Source organism: Sceloporus occidentalis, unplaced genomic scaffold (assembly GCF_023333645.1).
Source record: "Sceloporus occidentalis isolate IW3139 unplaced genomic scaffold, rSceOcc1.0.p SCAF_239, whole genome shotgun sequence".
In the NCBI taxonomy this organism is placed as follows: Eukaryota; Metazoa; Chordata; class Lepidosauria; order Squamata; family Phrynosomatidae; genus Sceloporus; species Sceloporus occidentalis.
The window spans coordinates 195,216-210,990 of record NW_028317219.1 but is presented as its reverse complement, the minus strand read 5'-3'; positions in this window follow the sequence as shown (position 1 = coordinate 210,990).

Below are 15,775 nucleotides of genomic sequence, written 5' to 3'. Positions count from 1 at the left end.
ATATCAACCTCTTCAGGACCAGGCAGTTTTTTTGTACCCTTTGTGACCAAGGCTGTTTTAACACTTTTCCAGTGCCTGTGTTTAGCTGTAATTTTCTCCTCTCTTATTTACTGTACCCACACAAGTTATATATTGGGTTTTTTTTAGGACAAGAAGGGCTTTCTTTAGCTTTTTGATCATATTATCTAATTTCCTAAAAAAAAACTATGGTGAACAAAATCTTTTACTCATTTAAAAAAGCTAATAAAAAACATGCTAAATAGATTTGACTATTTTTCCTGAGTTTAGAAATACCCAATATTTTAATGTTTTTTTTTTTCTTTTGCAAGTTATATGGCAATAGATACATGTAGCTTTTTGCTATTTCAAAACCATTTTCCTCACATCTGGTCATTCTGCCCCATGTGCTATTTGGGACATCTTTGAAGCCAATGCAATTTACCCCATCAAACCATATATTTGTAAAAACTAGCCCCCCCCCCCCCCCCAGGTTTTTCAAATGCTAGTATTTTATGGTAAATCATTAGTTTATTTATTTAAGAAATTTGACACAGAAAATGCTTAAGGACAGAATTCCAATATGATTAAGCATATAACATCTTAACTCATTTACCTACAATCCCTCCAAATGGGTTGTAGTGTCCAGTCTGGCTGGTCGTTCTTTTGATTCGATTCTTTTCAGTGATCCGGACGAATCGGTTCAGTAGACTGAACGATTCATTTGTAACAGTTCAGTCTGTGAATCCTGCAGTTGTAACCTGATCCTAGAGTGAGTCATCTGCACAACACTCAGACACTGACTCTGGGATCAGGTTACCGCTCATCCATTCACAGAGGAACTATGACTCATAAATTCAGAGAGTCGTTCATAGATTCGAATCCTTCACAGATTCGAATCCTTCATGGAATCGTTCAGAGAATGATGCAGAGAATCTCACTGACACCATACTTTTATAAATAAATATAGGAGGCAGTTATGGTTAATGGGGTGTTTAGGGTTAATTTAGGGGCAGTTATGGTTAATGGGTGTTTAGGGTTAATTTAGGGGCAGTTATAGTTAATTGGGTCTTTAGGGTTAATTTAAGGGTAGTCATGGTTAATAGGGTTAATTTAATGCTGAGGACTGAGGGTTAATTTAATTAATTTAATAAAGTTATCTTAAGGTGCAGGTAAAGGTGGGCAAACCAAGATCCTGGGGGCAGTGAAGATTAATCCTAAATTTATACATAAAAGTATGGTGTCTTTGAGATTCTCTGAATGATTCTCTGAAAAGATTTGAATCTCTGAATGATTCTCTGAACGACTCTCTGCCTTCAATGACATCACCAGAGTAAGCAGGCAGGAGGATTCATAGACTCTAATGAAAGGGGCAGGGCCAATCATCAGTGTGACAGCAGGGAGGGACTGGGAAATAGTAACTCCTGTGAGTCACACTGAGTGATCCAAAGATTCACTTTACTGATCCGAACTTCCCATCACTAAGCGATAGATAAGAGAGGGTCGGGGGAGGGAAGCATGCGTGTGAGCATGCATGTGTATGTGTGTGTGAGCATGCATGTGTACTTTTGTGTGTGCGTGTGTCAGTATGGATATATACTTGTGTGTGTGTGCATGCATGTGTACTTGTGTATGTGTGTGAGAGCATACATGTGTACTTGTGAATGTGTGTGAGAGCATGCATGTGTACTTGTGTGTGTTAGCAGAGCCGGCCTTAAGTGTTCTGGCGCCCTGTGCAGACTACTCCCCTGGTGCCCACCTTCTCACTAACCCCCCCTATGCCCCTTCTCACTACCTCCCCCCCTCTTCACTACCCCATCTGCTTCTTCTCACTACCCCCTCTCTGCCCCTTCTCACTACCCCTGCCCCTTCTCACTATCCCTCCCTCTGCCCCTTCTCACCCCCCCTCTGCCCCTTCTCACTATCCCCCCCTTCTGCCCCTTCTCACTAACCCCCTCTGCCCCTTCTCACTACCCCCTGCTCCTTCTCACTATCCCCCTCTGCCCCTTTTCACTATGCCCCCTCTGCCCCTTCTCACCATATTCCCCCCCCCCTGCCCCTTCTAACTATCTACTCCCTCTCCATACTTCTCATTATCCCCACTTACTGGAGTCCTGGGGTGGGAGCGGGAGTCTTCCTGCTCTGCTGCGGTGCCGGCATTTCATGTTGAGCGCCAGAATATGATGTCATATTCCGGTGCTCAACATGAAATGCCAGCACCGCGACGGAGTCACGGAGAGTGAGGGGCGCCGAGCAGTTGTTGAAAACTTCACGAGCAACCGCTTGGCGCCCCTGCCCGGGACTTACATTAAAGCATCGTTTTGTTTTTTTTTTAACTTTAGTTAACATGAAGAATGTTAACCCCTTAAGGACCGGGCTCATTTTTCGTTTTGTACCCTGTGGGACCGAGGCTGTATTGACACTTTTGTGGTGCTTGTGTTCAGCTGTAATTTTCTCCTCACCCACTTAGTGTACCCACATACGTTATATATTGTTTTTTCAGGACAAGATGGACTTTCTTCAGATACCATTATTTTGATCGTATCATCTTATTTACTATAAAAAAAAAAAAAAAAATGGTGAAAAATTGAAAAAAAAACAAATTTTATGACTTTTATTTGAAAAATCTTTTACTCGCCTAAAAAAGCAAGTAAAAAAACTAGCTAAATAGATTCTACTACTTGTCCTGAGTTTAGAAATACCCAATGTTATTATGTTTTTTTGCTGTTTTTTGTAAGTTATAGGGCAATAAGTACAAGCAGCGTTTTATGATTTCCAAATCTTTTTTAACAAATCTGGTCAGTCTGCCTCCATCTCCTCTTTGGAATATTTTTGAAGCCGGTTAACTCAATTTAACCCATTCAAACCATATATTTTTGAAAACTAGACACCCCAGGGTATTCCAAATGCTGTTATTTTAACCCTTTCCATGCACCAATTATAGAACTACACTTTGTCAAACTTTGTAATAGTAATTTTTTTTTTTTTTTTCTTCACACAAATTGTACTTTAGTTATAGATATACAGGTTCTGGTATATGTCACTGTCAAACAACACCCCAGTGTGTGTTCAGGAACATCTCCTGAGTGCAGTGATACCCGACATGGTATTTGTCGGGTTGTTTGAGATTTAAAATGCCACATTTGGGAAGTTCGCTTTTTTTTCTCCATTTTGGTCAGTCTGTACCTATGCCCTATCTTTGAGCTCGGCCACTCCAATTTACCCCATCAGCCATTTTTTTTATATATTAGACACCCCTTGGGTATTTGAAGTGCTTTTATTTTAACTCTTTGCTGAGATTTTTGAGAAATTTTAGCACTTGTTCAAAATAATAAACTTTATTTTTTTATTTTATTTTTTTTATACTTTTTTTATATTTTTTTTACACATTTTGCTGGTACTGGATGGTTCATCAAGTGACATCACTGCATATTTATTTTTAAATGTTAGCACATTTTTTTTTATTTTTTTTTTTCCATTTTTTATTTTTTTTTTGAATATTTTACTAATCACATAGTGATTAGAAAGCTGGGTTCCATTGACTTGCTTGGTTGAATGCAGTACCTGTATTCAACCTGCAAGTGGAGCCAGAGTTCTCTAGAGGGTCTGGAGACCATCTAGCGAACTCTTTCTTCTTTATTGTTTTTTTTCCCGGGCCGCTGCCATCTTGGTGATGGCGAAGATCACCGGCAGCTGCGGCTGTGACCGCTCTCCGGAGCTTTTAAAACGGGCGTCCGCCGCCATACAATGGCCCCCGACAATGGCCCAGACATGGCCCCCGATGCCGATCTCGGCGTTACTGAATGCCTCGACATCGAGGCATTACAGTAACGCCGTTTAAGCGAAGAAAGTGATCGTTGATCACTTTCTAAGCTTATTTAATTTTTTGACGGTTCAGGACCATCAAAGTTCATTTAGTGAACCGGCAAAGGTCACGACGGGGTTAAATAAAGTTTAAAAAACAAAAAAAAAACAAACAAACAATGTTTTAATTTAAGTCCCGGGGAGGCGCCTCTGCTGCCATGGCGCCCTGTGCGGCCGCACAGGTCGCACACCCCTAAGGCCGGCCCTGTGTGTTAACATGCTTGTGTACTTGTGAGTGTGAGAGCACAGGTGTGTAATTGTGTTAGTGGGGTGAGATGGAGTGTGTGTTAGTGAGTATAAGTAAGTATGTGTAATTTGTGTAAATGTTTTTATATATATGTTGTATGTTTGAAGGGGGGTCAAAAAAGGCACAGCCCAGTTGTGTGGGGGCAATGAGGGCACAAACAAGCTGTTGAAGTTGGGGGACCTGGCTATTTTTTGCACCAGGGCCCGGTGGTTTCCAGTTACGCCCCTGAACAGCTCACAATCTGTTTGTTGACGCATAAAATGTTGACATTGAACACTTTTCCAGTAGGACTGAGATAAAAACTAGCACATTTGACCACAAGCCACCCCAAAGGAGGTGAAGTATCGAGTATGGCAGAGTTGTCTTAAAGAGGGAGGGGAAAGAGAGAGAAAAAAAAACTTGGTGGAAAGGGGAAGAGTAAAGAAAGATGAAGCGAGGAGAGAGAGAGGAGGAGAAAGAACGATAAGGTCTGAGGAAGGGTTCCCACAACGTGCTACCATGAGAGCCTCATGTAGTTCCTATTCCATAACAAAGGTCAAATGTGAGGTCTGGATATAAATTCCAGCCAATTAAACCAGTTGTTCCGATATCTGTCAACAGCCCCTCTGGACGACAGGGCCAACTCCTCTAGTACATGTTTGCACACGAAGAACCCACTCTCCAAGAGTGTCCGGGGGGGGGGTCAACCCAATAAAAGGGGATCAGAGCTTTTGCAGCTGTCTACAGATTTTTACATCAAGAGATCGAGTAGTCATCTGTTGAAGAAGGAGGAACTCAGGTGTAAATGGTATAGTCTTATCTGTAAGATTTTTTATGTATGAGTGGACTGCGGACCAACATCGGGCTGTTTTGGGGCAGTGCCCCCGCAAGTGCAGAAGGGAAACAGGGGATGCCCCCACATCTCCAACACGTGTCGGTAGTGTCAGGTTGATAAATTGATGTAGTCGAGGGGGTCTTTAACAATTGGACATTAATTTATAGGACATTTCTTGGTCTTTGTTACTCAGTGAACAACAGTAAGTGAGGACACTGATTTTTTTCCCATTGTTCGGAGGTGAGGACGACCAGCAGCGCTGTTTCACATTTTCCCACGTAGGCAGGGGGGACAAGATACAGGGCAGTCAGCAAAAGCTTATAGAGCATGGATATACCACGAGCCAGGGGGCATAGCGGAGATACAGAGGTCCTCAAAGGGGTGAGGTCCTTCAATATGTGGTGTCGCAGGGCAACAAATCGGAAAAAAAATTAAATTGAACATATCTGAACTTATCAAGAAGGGTGATTGGCCTGGTTGAGACTAGTTGGTCCAGTGGTCTGAGGCCGTCTGTGGAGAGGTAGTGTCGAATCTCAGAGCTCTCCACCGACGAGGCAACTAGAAAGAGGCCTTCCCCCTGGCCAGGGGGAAGTCAGTGTTGTCCCTAATAGGAGTGAGAGGGTATGTAAGGGAGGAAATTTGTGTGCTCTGAACAAGGGAATGCCATACCCTAAAGGGTGGCCAGGATAAAGGGATGAGGTGAGTCCTGTCACCTGGCAGTGTCCGCTGCAAGCTATGTCTGTGCTCCCATCTGAATTCCCACCATTTCCCCCTCCACCCCAATCCACTGTTTCTGTTGTGAGTTGTGAGACCACTCCAATATGCAGAGCAGATGGCAAGCTCTGTAATAAGTGTGTGAGTAAGGCAGCGTAAGACCCCTTTAGATTTGGGAAGGATTAATGTGCAATGTTTTATTCGAGGTGTGCGTGAGCCCCAAACAAACCGCAGAAAGGTTGAACGGATAGTAGTGAAGGGGGGATGGCGGGACATGTATAGAAAGAGTTTGGAACAGATATAGGAGATGAGGCATTATGTTCATCTTAATTGTGTTCACTCTACGCAACCAGGAAATTGTTCGCTTTGACCAGGTGGACAGATCAGATTACAGAATTGCTATCAGAGGGGAGAAGTTAGAGTGGTAGAGCTGGGAGAAATCGGCCTTCAGCCATATCCCCAAGTATTTAAACTTGGAGTGACACCAGGCGAAAGGAAAGGAAACGGCCAAAGAGTGGCTGTTCACCAGGGGCAGGTAGATATTAAGGATTTCAGACTTGGAAGTGTTAATTTTAAAGTTGGAGAGGTCACCATAGACAGAAAACTCTTGCAGGATAAATGGTAAAGAAGTTCTTGAGCAAGTGACTGCAAACAAAAGGTGATCCGAGTAACCAAGGATCTTGTGCTGGGCCCTCCGCATTTGCAGACCCTCTGGGTTCAGTCTGATGGCTTGCATCAGCGGTTCCAAAGAGCAATAGCGATAATGGGCACCCAGATTCGAAAGGGGTCAGACAAGGATCCTTTACATGCAATCTCACAGAGAGTACAGGGAGTGGACCCAGGTAATCATTCCTATCCAAATATCTTGATTTATGTTAATGTGTGCTTTGCTGGCTATATCCAGCCATGTGTGTAAAAAAATAAAGCAGTCTTCATTTTGTTTATACCCTACACTCAGCTACTAGTGACTGGGATGTCACTGGGACCTTGCAACCTCACAGAAAACAATACACACACAATATAGATTCCATTATAAATATTAACATAATTCTATTTTGAAATGAATATCAGACAAATACCATATGCAGCCTATTTTATATTAAAAGGATTTATCCAGTGCAGTCTTAACGCATGCGCACACTGCAGGTAGCAATGTAAATCTCCAGCAAGAATGATTCCAGGGACCCCATAATGAATCGCATTGCTGCCAGCATGCGTTAAGATGGTGGGTCAGCCTGGTCTACCGGCATACTGGGAAATTTCCCAGCAGGCTGCCTCACCTGGGGCCGGTCTTCAGTTTGGTCATCCGACTATATGTGTGTTGCATCGGAAATTACATCATATCCAGCGCAGGGATGACGGGAATACACGTGAGCAAGACCGCACCACAGACCTGCAGGAAGACTGGGAGGCTGGGGATAGGTAGTTAAGGTATATATATCAATTGGGGCATGCTGGGGGGGGGGGTATAAAGGGGTAATAATTAGACCTGGGCACCAGGGGGCTCTTCATGTTCGTCTTCATACTCGTCTTCGGAGAAAAAAAAACCTTTGTATTCCGCGAATAATCGCCCGTTCCTGTCTTCTTTTCGGGCGAATATTCATGGACATTCTTCGTGCTCGTTTCATCTTCGTTTTCTCCCGGCTGCGTAGCAGGGGTTTTATACGGGGTTAAGAACACATCGGAGAAGCAGCAGCAGCAGCAGATGCGTTCACGCCGTGAAGGTACGTGTGTGCGCCTCTATTGGTTGCCAGAAGGGTGCTGGTCTGGCATCAACAAACGAATTGCAGAACTACAGAATGCACCTCATTCGTTGATGGCAGGCGAGCCCCCTGCCGAAACGACCAATAAAGTTGCGCACACGTACCGAGGTGTACTGTACACAAAATGACCTAGACAAATGCTCCAACATCCATAGATGTTTAATAAAAGAATAGGGATTATTTTACATTTTTAAATTGATTTTGGACCACTTGCCTAACATTTGCTACCTATTTATAATGGCATACTTTGCAACAACCCAACTTTTACTGGACAGGACTGGAAAAAAGCAGGACTGTCCACAAAAATGTTGGGTGTGTTGGCAGGTATGCGAATGGAAAAATGTTGGACAAGAACTAAAAAATAGCTTAGGGTTAATGTACGGTTATTTTAAAGATTATTAGCGGTGCACTGTTAAAGTTGTATTATGTCTAAATAATAATTTAATTTTAATTTTAATGGGTTTATTTAATTTTATTTTAAAGTTATATTTATTATTATTTACTTTATTATATTTATTTAATGTTGTAGTGCTACCCTACCCAGCTATACCTATGTGCACTAGCATACCTAGTTTAGCTAAATTTGATGGGACAGGAAAAAAAGCAGAACTGTCCCTGAAAAAGTTGGGTCTGTTGGCAGGTATGTGGATGGAAAAATGTTATAGGGTGAAGTGTGAGTTATAGCGTTAATGCTAGTGAGTGTAGAAGTGAAGGCCAGAGCAAATAACAGGAGGAAAGGTCCTTGTGATTTGTGAATTGTATATGTGTGTGTTATGTGTGTTATGTCACTGTGTTATATGTGTTATTGTGTGTGTGTTTGGTAGGTTGTGTATCAGACGGAAAAAATGAAATGGAAATGGAAAAGGAAATGGAAAAGACGAATGAGTGGGCAATTGACGACCCACTCACCTGTTTCACCCCAGGGCAAAGCATCCAAACAACTGTCAGTCCTAGACGTTTGGCAGCGGACTTCCAGAGCTCAGACACAAGGCCCTAGCGAAAGCTGGCTACTCCGGCGGAGGTAGCAGGCGTTGCCACACCACAAACAGACGCAGCCAGGGGGGAGAAACTAACCTTACCATTAGGGACATTTTGGTCATGAATCTAGCCAGGAAACAAACTGGCAAAGAAGAGACGCTGGCACCACCACCACCACCACCAGCAGCATTGAAAAATGGAAAAGGTGAATGAGTGGGCAATTGGCGACCCACTCACCTGTTTCACCCCAGGGCAAAGCATCCAAACAACTGTCAGTCCTAGACGTTTGGCAGCGGACTTCCAGAGCTCAGACACTAGGCCCTAGCGTAAGCTGGCTACTCCGGCGGAGGTAGCAGGCGTTGCCACACCGCAAACAGACGCAGCCAGGGGGGAGGAACTACCCTTACCATTAGGGACATTTTGGGCATGACTCTAGCCAGGAAGCGAACTGGCAAAGAGGAGACGCTGGCACCACCACCACCACCACCAGCAGCATTGAAAAATGGAAAAGGCGAATGAGTGGGCAATTGGCGACCCACTCACCTGTTTCACCCCAGGGCAAAGCATCCAAACAACTGTCAGTCCTAGACGTTTGGCAGTGGACTTCCAGAGCTCAGACACTAAGCCCTAGCGTAAGCTGGCTACTCCGGCGGAGGTAGCAGGCGTTGCCACACCGCAAACAGACGCAGCCAGGGGGGAGAAACTGCCCTTACCATTAGGGACATTTTGGGCATGACTCTAGCCAGGAAGCGAACTGGCATTGAAGAGACGCTGGCACCACCACCAGCAGCAGCAGCATTGGGAAAGGTGAATGAGTGGGCAATTGGTGACCCGCTCACCTGTTTCACCCCAGAGCAAAGCATCTAAACACTGTCAGTCCTTGGCGTTTGGGAGCGGACTTCCAGAGCTCAGACACAAGGCCCTAGCGTAAGCTGGCTACACCGGCGGAGGTAGCAGGCGTTGCCACACCGCAAACAGACGCAGCCAGGGGGGAGAAACTGCCCTTACCATTATGGACATTTGAGGCATGACACTAGCCAGGAAGGGAACTGGCATTGAAGAGACGCTGGCACCACCACCAGCAGCAGCAGCATTGGGAAAGGCGAATGAGTGGGCAATTGGCGACCCGCTCACCTGTTTCACCCCAGGGCAAAGCATCCAAAGACTGTCAGTCCTTGGCGTTTGGGAGCAGACTTACAGAACTCAGACACAAGGCCCTAGCGTAAGCTGGCTACACAGGCAGAGGTAGCAGGTGTTGCCACACCGCAAACAGACGCAGCCAGGGGGGAGAAACTGCCCTTACCATTAGGGACATTTGAGGCATGACAGTAGCCAGGAAGGGAACTGGCATTGAAGAGACGCTGGCACCACCAGCAGCAGCAGCAGCATTGGGAAAGGTGAATGAGTGGGCAATTGGCAACCCGCTCACCTGTTTCACCCCAGGGCAAAGCATCCAAAGACTGTCAGTCCTTGGCGTTTGGGAGCAGACTTACAGAACTCAGACACAAGGCCCTAGCGTAAATTGGCTACACCGGCGGAGGTAGGCGTTGCTACACCGCAAACAGACGCAGCCAGGGGGGAGAAACTACCCTTACCATTAGGGACATTTGAGTCATGACACTAGCCAGGAAGGGAACTGGCAGAGAAGAGACGCTGGCACCACAACCAGCAGCAGCAGCAGCAGCATTGGGAAAGGCGAATGAGTGGGCAATTGACGACGCGCTCACTTGTTTCACCCCAGGGCAAAGCATCCAAACAACTGTCAGTCCATGGCGTTTTGGAGCGGACTTACAGAACTCAGACACTAGGCCCTAGCGTAAATTGGCTACACCGGCGGAGGCAGCAGACGTTGCCACACCGCAAACAAGTGCAACCAGGGGGAGAAACTACCTTGAACATTTTGGACATTTGAGGCATGACGCTAGCCAGGAAGGGAACTGGCAGAGAAGAGACGCTGGCACCACCACCAGCAGCAGCAGCATTGGGAAAGGCGAATGAGTGGGCAATCCCTTACGAAAAATTACTGCAGTTTTTCTGAAGTAATACTGCAATACTGCACTTTTACTGCCGTATTACTGCATTTGTACTTCAGTGTACTGCAGTTTTACTGCAGTTATTTTTGTACAGAAGTACAAATGCAATAAAGCTACAGTACATTGAAGTACAACTGTAGGTTTTCAATATAAAAAAAAAAGTGCAGTAAATGTGCAGTAAAACTGCAGTACAGTGAAGTACAAATGCAGTAAAACTGCAGTAAATGTGCAGTAATACTGCAGTAAAAGTGCAGTATTGCAGTTTTTTCATGTCCAAAAAACTGCAGTATTACTTCAGAAAAACTGAAGTAATTTTTTGTAAGGGATTGGCGACCCGGTCAATTGTTTCACCCCAGGGCAAAGCATCCAAACAACTGTCAGTCCATGGCGTTTGGGAGAGGACTTCCAGAACTCAGACACTAGGCCCTAGCGTAAATTGGCTACACCGGCGGAGGTAGCAGACATTGCCACACCGCAAACAGACGCAGCCAGGGGGAGAAACTACCTTAAACATTTTGGACATTTGAGGCATGACACTAGCCAGGAAGCGAACTGGCAGAGAAGAGACGCTGGCACCACAACCAGCAGCAGCAGCAGCACTGGGAAAGTTGAATGAGTGGGCAATTGACGACCCGCTCACCTGTTTCACCCCAGGGCAAAGCATGAAAGTCTGTCAGTACATGGCGTTTGGGAGCGGACTTCCAGAACTCAGACACTAGGCCCTAGTGTACATTGGCTACACCGGCGGAGGTAGCAGACGCTGTCACACCACAAACACGTGCAACCAGGGGGAGAAACTACCTTGAACATTAGAGAAAGAAAATTAACTTTCCAAGCTAAGAGCTGGGTAACCCAACTTGGGCAGATTGAATTTAAGAAAGGCAATGTGCTCCATCAGATGAGGTGCCATGTGTGAGTATGTTTCCAGTCATAGAAAACACGTGCTCACTTTGAACAGTGGTTGGCGGACATGATAGAAGCTGCTGCGCAACCCATGAGAGTGCAGGCCACACACTCTTCTTTTCATCCCTGTAGCTAAGAGGATCAACATTAGGTGCAGAAGGAACTTCAGAGAGGTAAAGTTTGACCATTTCAGCAGCACTACTCTCTTTCTGCTGCTAGCTCTGTCAGATGGTCCCGCTATACTCAAAAGTGCCTCTTCCCAAAACGCAGCTGCTCCACTCAGCTGTGTTGTGATGCTTGTGGCACTGCTGCTGATGCTGCTGCTAGGAGTAGAAGACCACATAATCTCTTCCTCCTCCTGCACCTCTCCCTCCTCGGACAGCATTCCCATTTTACACTGCCAGTCATGCACCTTGTTGACCAATTGCTCCCTGTAGCTACTGAGAACATTGAATTTCAAAGCTAGCTTTCCCTTAATTCTTGGATTGCAAAGGCATGCTAGCATCATTTCGGGACTCTCTTCCATGCGTTTGCGAAGGTGTACTTTTAGCTAGACTTGCGCATTCGTCTTCGGGCGAACATGAAAACGAGCACGAAGAGGCCGTTTTTTCGTTCGTTCCGAAGACACGCCGAAGAGAATACAGTGCCGGCAAAACGTAGGAGAAGACGAAGACTCACAACCACGAAGAATCGAACATTCTTCGTGATCGTCTTCGTTTTTGCCGCGCAGCCGCCAAAATTCCAAACAGGAGTGAGCTGATCCTCGTCTGTTCTATCAGCTCACTCTTGTGACGTCACACTAAGGGTCTCGTCCAATGCCTGCGCTGCTGTTTTTTGAATTCTGAAGGCGCCTTGATAAGACCAGAGCTTGCCTGAGAGATCCATTCATTTTTCGCTGTGACTGCTTTGGCAACACTGCTGTGCTGCATCCGAGCGTTACAGAGAGAGATTGTTCTGTTCTGTGTGAGACTGGTAAGCCTGATCCTGCCATTTCTCACAGTGTACTCTTCCTCACTTCAGTTCTACTTAATTAATATATTTAATAATAATAATTTGATTAATTTAATATTTTTTTTATTTAATTTGTCATCAACTGTAGTGTATAGTGCTGTTGAGTGTAAAATGCCCTTGCCCTGGGCTGGCACTAGTGCCTACTGCCTGTCCTGCTTAAATAAATTAAATAATAGAATTTATAAATAATAATTTAATAGAATATATAATAATTTAATAGTACATTATTATATTATATATATATATATTTGTCAGTCATATATATATTATATACTATAGTATACTAGTGTAGAGTGTACTGTAGACATTCAAGACATCTACTAGTGTCTAATCTAAAATCAGTAATATTAATAATTAATAATTAAATACATTATAAAATTATATATATATTTGTCAGTTATATATACTATAGTTAGTAATAGTATACTAGTGTAGAGTGTACTGTAGACATTCAAGACATCTACTAGTGTCTAATCTAAAATCATTAATTAATATCAATAATTCTATAATTCTTATCTTAATAGTTAATTAAATTAGCTATAAATAAAAGTAATAATATTAATTAATTACTACTAGCGTATAGTTCAGCTAATCTTATTAGTACTGGTGCTGCAGCTCTATAGTTTGTGCTTTGTTTTAGCAACAGCAAGAGACCAAGTCAATTTATAATCTTTCATTTTATTTCATTTGTTTTGCTCACCTCAGTCCATCAGTGAAGTGAACTTGTTGGGCTAGTGAGTGCAGCCGCATAAGTGCTGTGTTCTTTTTTGATCAGCAAGCAGTGACGTTAACTGTTTTGCAAAGATTTTCTCATTTATTTTACATTTTATTTCAATTTTATTAAAAGTACCCTTAGTGTTTTGCTCACCTCAGTCCATCAGTGAAGTGAACTTGTTGGGCTAGTGAGTGCAGCCGCATAAGTGCTGTGTGTTTCAGCAAGCAGTGAAGCTAACTGTTTTGCTGTGACATTTTATTTTATTTCTAATTTCTTTTCAAGAAAAATTGACTGTGTGACGACAGCTACTGTACTAAGCAAAGCTTCAAGCTAATAGCTGTAGTACTAAAATAATTCTACTCTTTAATCTTCTTAATCTTTAATATATTATATAATATAATATAAATTCTAATTCATAATCTATAATATATATAAGTAATTCTTTCTAATTCATAAACTATAGTCTATCTATAATCCCTAATATAAGTAATTCTATTAATAATATAATATTATATATAACTTAACCTCACTTTAGCTTAGTGGGCTTGAGAGCGTCTGCCTAGAGTTAGACTAGAATACTAATATAGCTTTAGGTTTAGCATAGTAGTAGGATAGGCTCTTAGGCCCGTGTAAATTCAAAGTCTTTAAATTTTTTACCCCCCCCCTTTTTTTTTTAAAGTTTTTTTAAACACTACACTACACAGACAACACAAAATTTGAAATGGATCCGCCTTTTGGGACTAAGGAGGGAGAACCTCCATCTACCACCACCACCAGCACCACCAGCACCACCAGCACCACCAGCAGTTCTAAGATGCAGCCTTTGCGTCAGTCTGCCAAGTAGGCCAAGCTCTCGCTTATCATTTGGGGAAGGATTGCTTGAAGGATCATCAAGTAAAGGAAAGGCACCAAAAGCAGGCAGTAGTAGTGCTGCTAGGCCCACAAGCTCTATGTTTTTTTACGGAAAGCCTAAAGCACCAGAAGCACGTTCAAAGTTAAAGGGTAGCACAACTAGTACGTCTACTAGCCCAGTGAGTAAAAAGAAATGCCTTTTGCCCCAAGCAGCATCTTCCCCATCCAGGAGCAGCATGCAAGGTACCAAGCAGAGCCAAATTAGCAGCAAGACTCAGAGGGGTCCCAAACCAAAGCGATCTCATTCCTTTGTAGGAAAAACCACCACCACCACCACCCCCACCTCTACCGCCTCTACCACCACTAGTACTGCACCTACGGTTCCCACCGGTACCGCCACGCCATGTCCTCCTAGTACCTCTAGCAAGCCACCAAGTCCTTACAAAATTTTTGTAAAGACAGTTAGAGAGAGGGCTACACATAGTGGAACTCCACCTAGCGAGGTAGCAGGTAGCACTGTTACCACCAGTCCCACCACCACTAGTTCTGCCTCTGTTCATCCACCCTGAGCAGTATTAGCAGCACCCAAGGCACACTCCAAGGCTATGCGCGCCCCAATTTGGGAGCACTTTGAAAATGTTGAAGAAGGGCGCTATGGAAAGTGCAAACATTGTGGGAAGCTAATAAGCAGAGGGAAAGTGTCTGGCCATTTTACCAGTGCTAGCATGAAGCATCACCTCAGCACTCAACACAACGCTGTGCTATTGGGGAAAGATGCAGAAGTAAAACTTAGTGCAGGCAGCATAGCTGGTGGCCGTGGAAAAACCCCAACAGCTGCTTCTGAGCCAATAGCAGCAGCAGCAGCAGCAGCTAGTGCTGGCAGCCAGAGACCAAGACAGGTTGGAGCATTGCATGTCCAGCCCACCCTGGAACAATTTGTGGCATTCCAATCAAAAAGGTCAATGTCCAAACAGCAGGCCAATAAAGTAACGCGACTTATTGGTCAGTTCATTGCTGTTGGAGGGACATCCTTCTCTATGATTGAAGGGGAGCCTTTCAAACAATTGATGGCGGTTGTGGCTCCACAATATACAGTTCCGTCACGTTCCACTTTCAGCAGGAACATTGTCCCCTCATTGTATCGGTCCTGTGTTTCAGCAGTGAAAGAGGAGCTTTCCAAGGCTGCTGGTCAGTGTGTTTATTTCACAACAGATTTGTGGAGTGCACCTAGTGGGCAGCATGCCTTTCTTTCTTTGACAGCACACAAGGAAGCTGCTGCAGCAGGCTACCGATCATTCCTTCTCCATGCAGAAGGGATGGATGAAAAGCACACTTCCCAAAATATTCTGCATGCAATGAGGAAAATGTATAGCCTTTGGGTGGGAGCAGAGGCGGGCACCAATGTTGAAGTTGGTTTTGTGGTAACTGACGGAGGTGCCAATATGGTGAAAGCGCTGCGAGATGGTCATATTGTTGGTGTGTGCTGTGCAGCCCACATCATCCATCTTGTAGTGAAGGCAGCAATGTCAGAAGGAACTAATGTGGTAGCAGTAGTTCTGTCCCGCTGCAGAAAGATCGCTGGGCACTTTCACCATAGTGTTAAGGCTAGCCAACTTTTGAGGGAAGAGCAAGAGAGGTCAGGTCTTCCCGTACACTGCCTACGTCACGATGTCAGTACACGGTGGAACTCCACGTTAGACATGCTGGAGAGGATTTTGGAGCAGCAGAGGGCAATCCATAATCTTACAATTCCAAAATAATGCCCCAGCGGGGACAAGGGTAAGTTACAACTACAAATAAACCAATCCCGTTCCCGGGATCAAAAAATACCCTTATTATAACTAGACTTGTGCATTCGTCTTCGGGCGAACATGAAAACGAACA